We start from the raw sequence: 12,472 nt of genomic DNA, 5'->3' as shown, positions 1-12,472 counted from the left end.
ATAGTTTTTCGTTTTTCCTGCAAAGCTTGTTTCAGTTTGTGTGAGTTCACTTTTGAGATACACGCGTGGTATATGTACCTACCGTGTATACGGTAAAATGGGTCAGACCACAGGAAAGTGTAATTTAAAATAAAACACGAAGCTCAATTTTCTAAATAAACATCGAGGTTCCAGAGATTAGACCGTAACCGTTATTATATTTTATTAAATGGAAAATTTCAACCCTCGAACCGTGTATCGGTTCTTATTACGAAAGCTTCGATATTTTCAACCAGTTTTTGAGTCTATTTTGGCGAACCTAGAATTTGGCTATCCTTGCGGTAATGACCGCCACGAGACGATCGGATTAAGTTTATCAGATGTTTCTCGATGGATACTTAGCACGTTAGCGGCGGTGAACTCGCGATAACGGTTTTCCATGCTTCGTTTGTTGCGTGTAAATCACCCGTTCCGTGGCCACGTATAATTTGTACGTTATATGCTCGACACTCGGCAACCCTTTCTATGAATACCGCTTCATCGTTCGTGGACGCGTGTATATGCGTATAAACGTATGTATATATGTATTTGTGTGTAAACTACCGCGCGCGCATCAACTCCCCTTCTTTAGCTAGTGCAGCCTCGTTATCTGTGCGAGAAAGCTCGATTGATGTCGTTTCACGCACCGACGATCTTTTTGGATTTTGTATCAGTGCTAGCAAAGGGATGAGAGGGAGTCTAGGTCGAGATTAACGTGAGGATATTTTGCTGGCAATTAGCGAAAGTGGAAAGTTCCGTTTCCCGGTGCGACTACCATGACAGGATTTTCCAATTTCGTCAACATCATCGTTTTCTGTAGACGTTGGTTTCTTGAGTCGCAACTTGGAAAGCATTTTTTAAGATCGTTCCCGAACAAGATTCGGAGTAAATGTATTTTTAACTTTATCTGTAGATATTTGTGTTAATTCTTTCGCTGTGATACCTTCAGAGCCCTTTAAGGCGAAAGGGTTAAAAGTTACGACGCGAAATTCATGTTTAAATTTTACTTCAACCTCTATTAAAACTGTTCTAATTTTAAGAAACTGTGTCGAAATAGAAATGAAAGAAAGATACCTCTTCTTAGTCCATTCTACTATATAATCCTATTATCTACATGCATGTAACATATTTGTATTATAAACGTTCATAAAACTGTATCAGACGCTATTTATCGGAAGCATTTTCCCTTCTCGTATTTACGTAATACGAGATTAAATATGCAAAACTCAGCGTTTCTTTTTTTCTCGGAGATAAATAAATCGTTGAAAGAAAAAAAAAAAACAGAAAGACGATGAAACTGGAATATACTCGTTGCCGTGGCATTACGTTCCGTGGGCACGTCGAACTCCCGCGAGTCGTATAATTTGTCACCGGATGACGTCAACGGACAGTTCTGTTTCTTAGGCGGCACAAACGTACTTACGTGTGCATCGTGATTACTGCTTATACGCTCATGCTGCACCTTGCGCATGGAAATACAGGAATACGAGGTAGCGTGTTCGCGAACTCGCTGGAATGAGTCCACTCGCCTCGTTTCTCCAACGACTCCGGTTCCTCGTCGCTGATCGAACGTTCCACCTACGCCCTTTCACCTTCTTTCTATCTTTCTCTGTTACCAGTGTAAGTCCGCATTCACGCTTCCTGTCTTTCTCTAAAGGTGTGTTTCTCGCCGATATTCGCAAATTACTTTGGTACTCTGATTAATTTATAGTAACAACAATTGGATCCGATTGATGTGTACAAATGAACGACGAATTAATTAATAATTAGAAATAGAATTTACTAGCTTTTTATGGCATCGGCAGGCTATAAATTGAAACTATCTGTTAGAAAACGTAACAGTAATATTCTTGACTATTTGCTGTATCATTATGTATTATATGTACCTACGATTACTGCTTAAACATTACACTGCTTCTTACATTAACTGGCAAGTTGAGTAAGAACGGTTTTTCTACTAATTTAGGAAACTTCTTAATCAGACTCGCAAGTCAAAAGCTACGCAAAAGAATCTGCAAATGGGGTACTTGTCAAATAACGAAATAGTTCTACAAAGCTTGTGTCACGTTCTATTTAGTTGCCGCGTTCGGTAGCGTTAACTGACGTTTAATGCAACTGGCAATATGTTCCACTTTCGGCTAACCTGCTGTGTGCGGGAATATTGGCACGGGAGAGGAGCAAAGTTGTTCGAAAGTAAATTAACAATATGATTAACAATGATTTATTCAAATCTTACTCGATTTCGATATTGACAATTGACTGACAGACTGACGGATATGAAATTCTTCGGTTGACAAAATGGTAATTCTTCGGTTGACAAAATGTTAACCAACTCTTCAATAGACAAAATGGTAACTAACTCTTCGATAGACAAAATGGTAACTAACTCTTCAATAGACAAAATGGTAACTAACTCTTCGATAGACAATGGTAATTTTTCGGTTGACAAAATGGTAATTCTTCGGTTGACAAAATGGTAATTATTCGGTTGACAAAATGGTAATTCTTCGGTTGACAAAATGTTAACCAACTCTTCAATAGACAAAATGGTAACTAACTCTTCGATAGACAAAATGGTAACTAACTCTTCAATAGACAAAATGGTAACTAACTCTTCGATAGACAATGGTAATTTTTCGGTTGACAAAATGGTAATTCTTCGGTTGACAAAATGGTAATTATTCGGTTGACAAAATGGTAATTCTTCGGTTGACAAAATGTTAACTAACTCTTCAATAGACAAAATGTTAACTAACTCTTCGATAGACAAAATGGTAACTAACTCTTCAATAGACAAAATGGTAACTAACTCTTCGATAGACAATGGTAATTATTCGGTTGACAAAATGGTAATTCTTCGATTGACAAAATGTTAACTAACTCTTCAATAGACAAAATGGTAACTAACTCTTCGATAGACAATGGTAATTATTCGGTTGACAAAATGTCAACTAACTCTTCAATAGACAAAATGTTAACTAATTCTTCAATAGACAAAATGGTAACTAACTCCTCGATAGACAATGGTAATTATTCGGTTGACAAAATGGTAATTATTCGGTTGACGAAGGGTAATTAATTATTGACTTCTTTGAGTCGCTACATTTATTTATATCTGTCGGAGATGAAAAGACATCGGGGTCTTTCTTTTGAAAATGTTTGGGAAGATCCCCAACGTTTGTTCAAACTGCCGACATTGTTTAAAGCTTTAAACTGTTTTAATATCGTTATAAAAACATAGTTGGATAAACTGCCTTTCACTTCAAATACTATAAAAATGGTTTCAAGTAAACGTTTTAAATTACCTCGATTTCAAAGAAATTACCAATTTTACTTTCGCGCTACGAATCGTGCGAGGTGCAGGACGTGACACTTGACTCTTAAGAATCGTTTATTATTGCGTATTAGTTTTTAAAAATCAATTTAATCTTTTCACGACACTCTATTATACGTAACTATGACGACTACAAAGAAACACTGCATTTACATTTATTTGTATCTAATTTTTCAATGAAATCTTCTCACGTACATCTTGTCAAAAGTGAGCTACTGTTCGCATACTTTCGAATTAAAAGCACATAGATATTATATTATGCACGTTCTTTGTGTCCTACTATCTTTTACTTTCTACATGCAGTTCATTTCAATATTTCAATTGTAGAAAGTATTTCAATGTCCATACATAGATATTCTAGCTATAAACATTTTGCAAGCATCGTTCGTGAACACTAGTCGCGAACACGTTTGCTAGCGAGTACACATGCTTCAACATTAAACGACGTTTGGGAGAACGCTTCGTTGCATATATTACGCGATCACGTTCGCTCGTGCCTTTTCACGTTCGTCATCCACAAGTTTCCTTTTTACCGTTTTATTCGAAAATAAGTGGCCAAAAGGGAGGAAAGGTTGGTTTTCTCTCCCTGGTGTTTCGCCTTCACTTTGCGTCCCTCTCGATGCCGCGATCGAATTTATGGCGCAGATAACTCGGGCTAAGTACGATCTTAAGCGACTGGAGGGGCGTAAAATATTTTATGGTTACAGTAAATTTTATCGGTTTATATCTCTGCTCTGTTAGCTTCGTATTAATATAAGATGATCTTCGCCGTAGAAACCGATGCGACCAAGCGATATTTTAACGGACGAATCAGCTTCGTTTGCGCGATACCGACGCGATTAGTAAATCGGGTACCTGGATCGTTTCATTAAAGCTGTCAATTGGCTTTAAATTTCTTCTGCTCTTTCTCTCTGCTCGTTCGATTTATCGGTCACATTTAGTCGGTTATTATACCTTCACGGTAGTTTATTTAATAAAAAGAGAATGAAAGAAACGGAGTTAAAGAACAAGGAGAGAGAAATAACTTGGCGTTTAATGAGAGTTCATCGGCCCTCCACACTTTCTCACGAAAATATTTAACAGCTACTGTACAGAAGACTTTTATGTCCATATTATATGTGTTGTATAAAACATTTTGGAATTTCATTGGCAAGATATTTATTGCAAAAGTATATTTAGTAACAAAAATTATACACCTATTTACAGCATGAACAGCCATGCTAAGCATACGGTAGGTGTCAAAATGATGAAAATTGACTCTTTAAATACCTTTATCACCTCTCTGAAGTATACAGGGTGGTTGGCAACTGGTGGTACAAGCGGAAAGGGGGTGATTCTACGCGAAAAAAGAAGTCGAAAATATAGAGTAAAAATTTTTCGTTCGAGGCTTTGTTTTCGAGAAAATCGACAGTGAGATCCGTTATAACGAGACGCGATAAAGTAGACGCGTACCGAGCGAAGATTCAAAGTCGATTTTCTCGAAAACAAAGCCTCGAACGAAAAATTTTTATTCTACATTTTCGACTTCTTTTTTCACGTAGAATCACCCCCTTTCCACTTGTACCACCAGTTACCGAACACCCTGTATAACTCCATTAAATATTTTTTGTGGCTTTTACGTACATTTTCAAATTTCTTTCAGATTTGACCAATGCATTTACTGTAGTCGGGTCTCATTACACGATCAATGAAATTTCAGGATGTTTCGTATGACGAATAATATATTCATAAAAGGTATCTACAATTGTTTGAACAGTTTGGTGGAACTGTGCATATCATACAGCCTTTTTCTCTTGCTCCTTTTTCGTAGCTCTTGTTTCTACCACTTTTATTCCAACCTCGCGACGATTCACTTCGTATCCGAATGCAAATCCCATTACTTTTTACCCTTTGTTTCTCCGCCAGCCGTGTCTCTTACACTGGCCGCTCAAGAGCAGCGATTTTAAAATTCGCGCTTCGTGCGCGTCACCGTCCACCGAGACGCGACTCGAATCGGTAACTTGCTCGTCTTTTCGGATACGTTCGAGGATGAGAAGCTCCGAAAATCGTGACTCACGCGAGTATTTGTCTGCTCTGCGACCTCGAGCTCTAGCCGAAATTTTAAGTAGCATGCCGCTACGCTCTCACGTAATTTCCAACATGTTCTCCAACTGTTCTCTGCGTGAACTCTAATCGAAATTTAAGGAATTTCTGCGTAATATCCAACGTGTTCGCGAACTGCACTCAAACGTCAAATTCATTTGCCAACTGTACTCAAACGTCAAATTCAGTCGTTCTTTGTTCTTTTATCCCATCGCTACTAATTGTTTCTGTTTCTTAATAACGTTGAAAGACGCTGTCGTATTTGCATAAATTAGCATCGTTCACGTACTCGCCAGGAAGAAATGAATTAACTAAAAGGATACAGATGAGAATGTTGATAAGATCGTGTTTAGAGATAATTCACGATGGATTATCAGGAACATATTTTTCTCCGAATTTTGAAAACAAGAGTCACGATCGTTTAAGCAAAAGGTTTGCGAATTTTACTAATTGCGTCTCTTATGTTATCCTACTTTATTCGTCTGCATATTATTATCCTTATTACCTATCAGCGTGTCGCGCGTAATTTCTTTAAATACAACCTACTATACGTACTGCATAAAAATTCCTACTATCACTCGACTGCCTCATCGACGAGGCCAACTAACTATAGCTTCATTGATTAAAGAGTACAATTTGTTATTATTTCTTTCGTGTGTCATAACTTGCTGAAAATTCAACAACTCACTGTATTCTTAGGATACGTAACCCAATGTCACTTCCGCTACATCCACCCAATGCGTCACACTATAGCAGCGAAAAGTTTCTCAGCGTGTTGTACGCGTACACGTGGCGAAACAACAAAAACGAACACACGCACGCTCCTAGCGCAGTTAATCCGAGTGCGCCAGTGTCATCAAAGGGTTAATTGGGAAGGAGCAGCGAGCCGCGAATACTACGCGAGGTTACCTTAAAAGCAAGCAGCGACGTTGGACCCGAGGCGAGTCGCGCGTTGGAAGCTGCCGGCGGACTAGCAAAAGACGAGTGAGATATATGTACATCTATACAGGGTGTATGAGAAAATTGGTGTCAAACTTTATGCCGAACTGGTCCGAGGAACCAGCAGGGAAATCTTAAAGCTGCGGATCATCTGTGTCTCGATACACGTATCATACAGATAGATAATATTTCCTTTTTCTTTCTTAAGAAGTTCATTCTGAACATTTCTAAAGATAGGTACATGTCTTTTGTTGTTCGAAGCGTTTTAAACTTGTACAAAGTTGTCGTCAAAATTGGCCGCCGTACGAATCCCTCTTTACGCTCACCGTACCATCTTCGCCGGAAGTTAGAATCTAGCACAGTGAACCTTCATCTAGCAGAGTTGCGCAAGAAATTTGCAAACATCCGGACATAAGCTGTCGAAGAGTGGCATTCGAACGAAGAATCGCTAGCCATGTCACCGTGGAGAGAATCGTGCATGACCAATAGTTGTTTCCTTGTCGTTTAACATCTGTAAATAGGTAATATACAGGGTGGTTGGTAACTGGTGGTACAAGCGAAAAGGGGATGATTCTAGGCGAAAAAAGGAGTCGAAAATGTAGAATAAAAACTTTTCGTTCGAGGCTTTGTTTTCGAGAAAATCGACTTTGAATTTTCGCTCGGTACGCGTCCACTTTATCGTTGTCTCGATGGAAAAATTTAAAAATGAAAAAAAAAATTTTTTTTTCTATATTTTCGACTTCTTTTTTATATACTATGTATATTAGTGACTGTATACTGGCAATTCCCAAGTATTGGGTTGTCCAGGAAGTTTCTTTCGTGTTATAAGGAAATAACAGACGCACAATTATATTAGTTTATCGAATTATGGACAAACATAATAATAGAAATATAAGGAAATAGGTCACACCTAATTCGATAAAATGATGTAAAACAGAAATTGTTGTTTCGTCTATTGTCATCTTATGAAACGAAAGAAACTTCTCGGACAACCTGATACGATATACAGTGAGCCACGCTCTCACGAGAACGTCTCATAAATCTCAAACTACTGATATTCGAATCCACGTTTATCAAAGGCTTCCGCTTTCTTTCGACGAACACCACCTGGAATTTTGCAGCAATTTTCTGAAACACCCTGTATAGAGAGGAAATCAGAGAGAAAAGGAGAAGACGAGACCGAGGGACAGGCGCGGCGAGGTACAACGAGAGAGAGCCGGTGGAATCGTTGCGGACGCATGAAACGGCGTTAGCTGCGCACGCCACCGTCTCCGCCGGAAATTATGCCAGCTCTCCGTTTCTACGTTCGGTGTAAACGAACCGAGGTAACGCCGGCCGGCCAGCGTCGACCATGCCAGTGCGGAACACGCCCCCAGGAACTGCGTTTCTCGTGGGCGACGGCCTGAAATATCGAGCGCCTTGCCCACGTACACACGCGAAAACGATGGAACCCGACCGACTGTCCGGAGAGAAAGAGAGAAACCGGCCTCTCTCCGGCGGTGGGTTGCCCGGGACGAAAACGAGAAGGAAGCAGGCAATCGGGACAGGTTCGACGCTGGATACGAACGATCGTTGCGGAGAAAGAGAGAAATATTATAGAAGAGGGTGTGGGTTCCAGCCAACTTTCCAGGGATAATTTTCCATCCTCCTGACCCTTCTTCGGTTAAGGAAAATCTCGGCCGGAATACCGCGTTCCTGTTCGCTACGCGCACAGTTTAGGGCGAAGGAAACTACGTTTCGATGTTTCAATGACTCGATGATGCTTGTGGCAATGTTGAGTTCCGCGAGATAAGATAGGCGAGGTTTATGTTCGTAGATGCGCTCAGTCGAATTGTTCTTGGAGATTCTTAGGCAAAGAGGACTAAGAGCGGTTTCTTTGTTGCGTCTAGCATGAAGGTGCAACAGACTGAGGACAGGCTGAGATTGGAAAGAAACAATTTTACCGTAGTTTAGAATCAACGTGATCGGTGTTAAAATATCGATCTACTGTAAAATTGAAGAGAGGAAACAAGATCGTGTTACGAATATGGTTTTTTAAAAAATTACCTTGCAAGCTTCTGTCATCTCTTGATGATAAATGAATTTATGGAAGCGAGACCTGTATTCCTCTGGAATTAAACGTTAGATTACAATTACTAAGGATGCGTGTCCTGATGAATAAAACATTCGAAGATGCAACGATTCTCATAATAATCTATATACATGTTTGACCATTCCAACGTATCCTCCAGAACGTTAGTTCATTATAAAAGATCCATTACAACCGTTCTCTTAATCATGTACCTGAATAATGTAATTCAAACGCTTGCAAAAGTAGAATCGGCCAATTTGCTTTCCCAAATACTGAAATACCCTCCAATAAAATAACATTTATGCATCTACATATGTTACTACTAAATTATCCAATAACCCAAAATGATGTAATTTCCTTTTAACAATATTATTTCTATCCAAACCAGTCAAAATGATTGGTCTTTTAAGAAGACACGTAATGATGGAATATTTTTATATTTATTGGTTTATTACTTTCCTACAGAAGCAATTCCACGTCATGTGGTACATTTTATTTATCGTATTATTAATCCATCTGGGACCACGATCCACCTAAACGAGGGTCGACACATTTATAAAAATCGTAGAGCCAGTCGTTTTGACTGCTGTGCTATTTCTAGCGATCTAGCGATCGATCCGGAATCTTCCTGATAACCGATATCATCGTATCGAATGATACGCGGTAGAAATTTTAAAAAACACGTGGCAAGTTGTAGAAAACGAGGAAACTGGTTAATCGGGGTTCGATAAACAGATTGCAGGACCCTTTTACACTCTGAAAAGTACCGGTCCTTTTAAGTAGCCTCGATACAAAATTATTTCCAGTTTGAATACATAAAAAACAAGATAAAATTCATTATATTATTCTTTTAGTCATCGTTGCGAAAGTCATTACATCATTGCGGAAAAATATAACATGAAGTAAGGAGTTTAAAATAAAATTGTAAAACCAGTGAATTTGTGGTAGTTCTAGCGTTAATTAACCAGCCTCTATTGCCTCATCAAACGATCGACGGATTAATCGGAATTACACGGCACATAATAGGCAAAGAGTTAAAGGAACCGCTGTAATAGAGGGTTAGCTGAATGTTGTAAAATCCGCGATGGTTATCGTTGTTATTATCGTTTACACGGCTCGCTAAGAGATCCAAAATCAGTAAGATTTTTAAGCGTTGTGTGATCATGTACGCGCATGTTACATGGTCACGAAGTTGGTTCCGGGATGAAAAAAGTTTATGTTATGTGGGTGGATGGCTTAGAGAGAAAATTAGATGCTGGCAGAAAAGAGGGAAGAAAAACAGCGGTGGGGAAGTTTCGAGGGATAATTTTCCGCCTTCCTAGCCTGTGGCGGCTACGCGAGCACAGGAAACCCGGATACGAGTCGAGGTGCACGCAGCTTTTTATAGTTTCTTAGCGTGGAAACGCTGTCCCGAAGCAGGTTGCGAGTTGACGCATCTATTACGAAAGAAGTAATTTAATCGGCGTTCCGTGAAAAAAAATCGAGAAACCTGTTATTAAAGCTTATCGTTAAACTTTGACGCATCGTGTTTATTCGATCTTCTCAAGAACACGAAAGTTTGAAAAGCTTTTGTTTCTTGCGAATAGTGCAGTCTATTATCGGTTATTAATCAGTGGAAGATAAAACGCGCAATATTGTATCATAATATATGATAAATCGCAATGTAAACTTTTCGCACGAGTGTGTTAGTATTTTTCATAGACAAATACGGTGTTTTTTCTGTTGGCGTTGTTTCGTAGAACCTCGGAGGATTTAAAGAAATGTATGTGCGTATAATATTTAGAAATCCTAGCTTAGGATTTTAAGTACGTTTGATTCATGGCAGAATTTTAACGTAAGCGATACTATAAAGCGTATTCAGGGCGCAATGGGTGCAATTCTTTCGCTTTATGAATTTAATTTCAGTTTATGTAGCGAGTATCAAATGTGTGTGTGTGTGTGTGTGTGAACAAAGCGCATGAATTTCAAAGCTGTTTTAAGGTATTGCTTAACACTGACATCACCTGGTCACATATGTTTATACATATGTATATAAATATTTACAGGTAAAATTACAATTAAAGACAATAATACACTGGTACTTGGATTTCGATAAAAATCAACATTAAATTTGCCGAAAACACCTCTATGCATTTAGTAATTGCAAAAAAAAAAAGAAAAAAAGAAAAAATATCGAAATCCGTCATTTCGACGAGTTTGGTAGTTCTAGCGTTAAATTTCAGCGCTATCAAACAGTCGAACCAAATGAAACATCGATTCCAGTGCGTGAACGTGTGTACTGTACGATAATTTCGTTGGGAATCATGCGATTGTTTACTTAGCGTTGCGCGGCGATTCTTTCTCGTTTATTTTCAAACGCATTCGCGGCCCATCGATAAGCGAAAATTACAGTAACGCAGCAGGCCGAACGAGTTACGAGTGCTTTTTAATTGCACGCCTGCTCCCGATAAATCGGTTTTTATTTCGTTCGTTCCACGCCGAATACGAAACTGCTTGCTCTCCTCGCTGATTTTTGTCTCGGATCCACTGCGAGCTTGGGCGATATCGTTCGTGGCTAAGAGCGTGGCTCGTGTTTTAAATAGTCGGCTTAAATTTTGATTTTCAACTTTTTAGCAGGCGGAATTACCGGCTAACTGGCGCGGGAAATTAAACCGCCGATTCACCTCTTATATTTCGAGCAAGTTTCACGCGTTAACATCCAGTTAGCTCGCAGCTCGCACGGTGTACATTTTTCCACTACTTTTTTTTCACGTTTCTAGTTACATCACCTACGATTATTTTTTTTACAACCGTCCCACTTGAACAGATACGGAATATTCTTACCTGTTACTTTTGCCTTTAATAAATTTAGAAATGTTTAGTGTGTCACCGCGTAGCTACAACTTATCGGTAAATTAATAAATTTGTTTGCATAATAGGTACAAGCTCGACAAGCAATAAACCGAACGACGTTTTACGCGTAAATTTTACAAATTACATGCCACCTTATTATCTTATCTGTCTTGCAATTTATCGGCTCATTAATATCATGAATAATACACCGCTCGTAACAATTAAAGGATCGTTATTACCAACTATTTCGTTGCAGCAAACAAGTATGTAAATAGAAATTAAAGGAATTATACACACTAGATAGTTGACACGTTATAATTATCTTACAAAATATAGAAGCGCGAAGAACGAATATGAAGATTAAAGCGACACGGATGGCAATCCTCTGAATAGTTTGAGCAACGCAAAAATAAGAACGTTGCCCGAATTTAGCACCAGAACTACCGATAGTTAACCTCTTAACCTACACCTACGGGCATAGCCCGTAGTACGATGATCGAGCCAAATATAATATAAAGGGTGGTCGGTAACTGGTGGTACAAGCGGAAAGGGGGTAATTCTAGGCGAAAAAAGAAGTCGAAAATATAGAATAAAAATTTTTCGTTCGAGGCTTTGTTTTCGAGAAAATCGACTTTGAATTTTCGATGGGTACGCGTGCACGTTATCGTGTCTCGTTATAACGGATCTCACTGTCGATTTTCTCGAAAACAAAGCCTCGAACGAAAAATTTTTATTCTACATTTTCGACTTCTTTTTTTGCGTAGAATCATCCTCTTTCCATAAAATAGAATATTTTTATACTTTCTTACAGAAGCAATTCCACGTTATGTAGTGCATTTTTCGTATTATTAATCCATCTGGGACCATGATCGACCTATTTATAAAATTGTAGAACCAGTCATTTTAACTGCTATGGTATTTAGCGATCTAGCGATCGATCCGGAATTTTCCCGATAACCGATATCATCGTATCGAATGATACGAGGAATCTGGTTAATTGTGGTTCGATAAACAGGCTGCAGGACCCTTTTACACTCTGACAAGTAGCAGTCGTTTTACCAGTGAATACACAAAAAACAAAATACAATTCATTATATTATTGCTTTGGTTATCCTTGCGAAAATCATTACATCAAAAAATATAACACAAAGTAGGAATTTTAAAATAAAATTGTGAAACAAGTCAATTTGACTGGC

The 12,472-nt window shown here is 38.7% G+C and overlaps 1 protein-coding gene across 18 annotated transcripts in view; it reads left to right on the top strand.

Annotated features, from left to right (window-relative positions):
- The window catches only part of LOC117164651 (bromodomain adjacent to zinc finger domain protein 2B), a 236,752-nt gene that overhangs the window by 55,659 nt on the left and 168,621 nt on the right, over positions 1-12,472 (top strand). The window lies entirely within an intron of this gene.

Source organism: Bombus vancouverensis, chromosome 7 (assembly GCF_051014615.1).
Source record: "Bombus vancouverensis nearcticus chromosome 7, iyBomVanc1_principal, whole genome shotgun sequence".
Lineage (NCBI taxonomy): Eukaryota > Metazoa > Arthropoda > Insecta > Hymenoptera > Apidae > Bombus > Bombus vancouverensis.
Note: the sequence above shows the minus strand (reverse complement) of the source record. Positions and strands in the feature narration are given on the sequence as shown.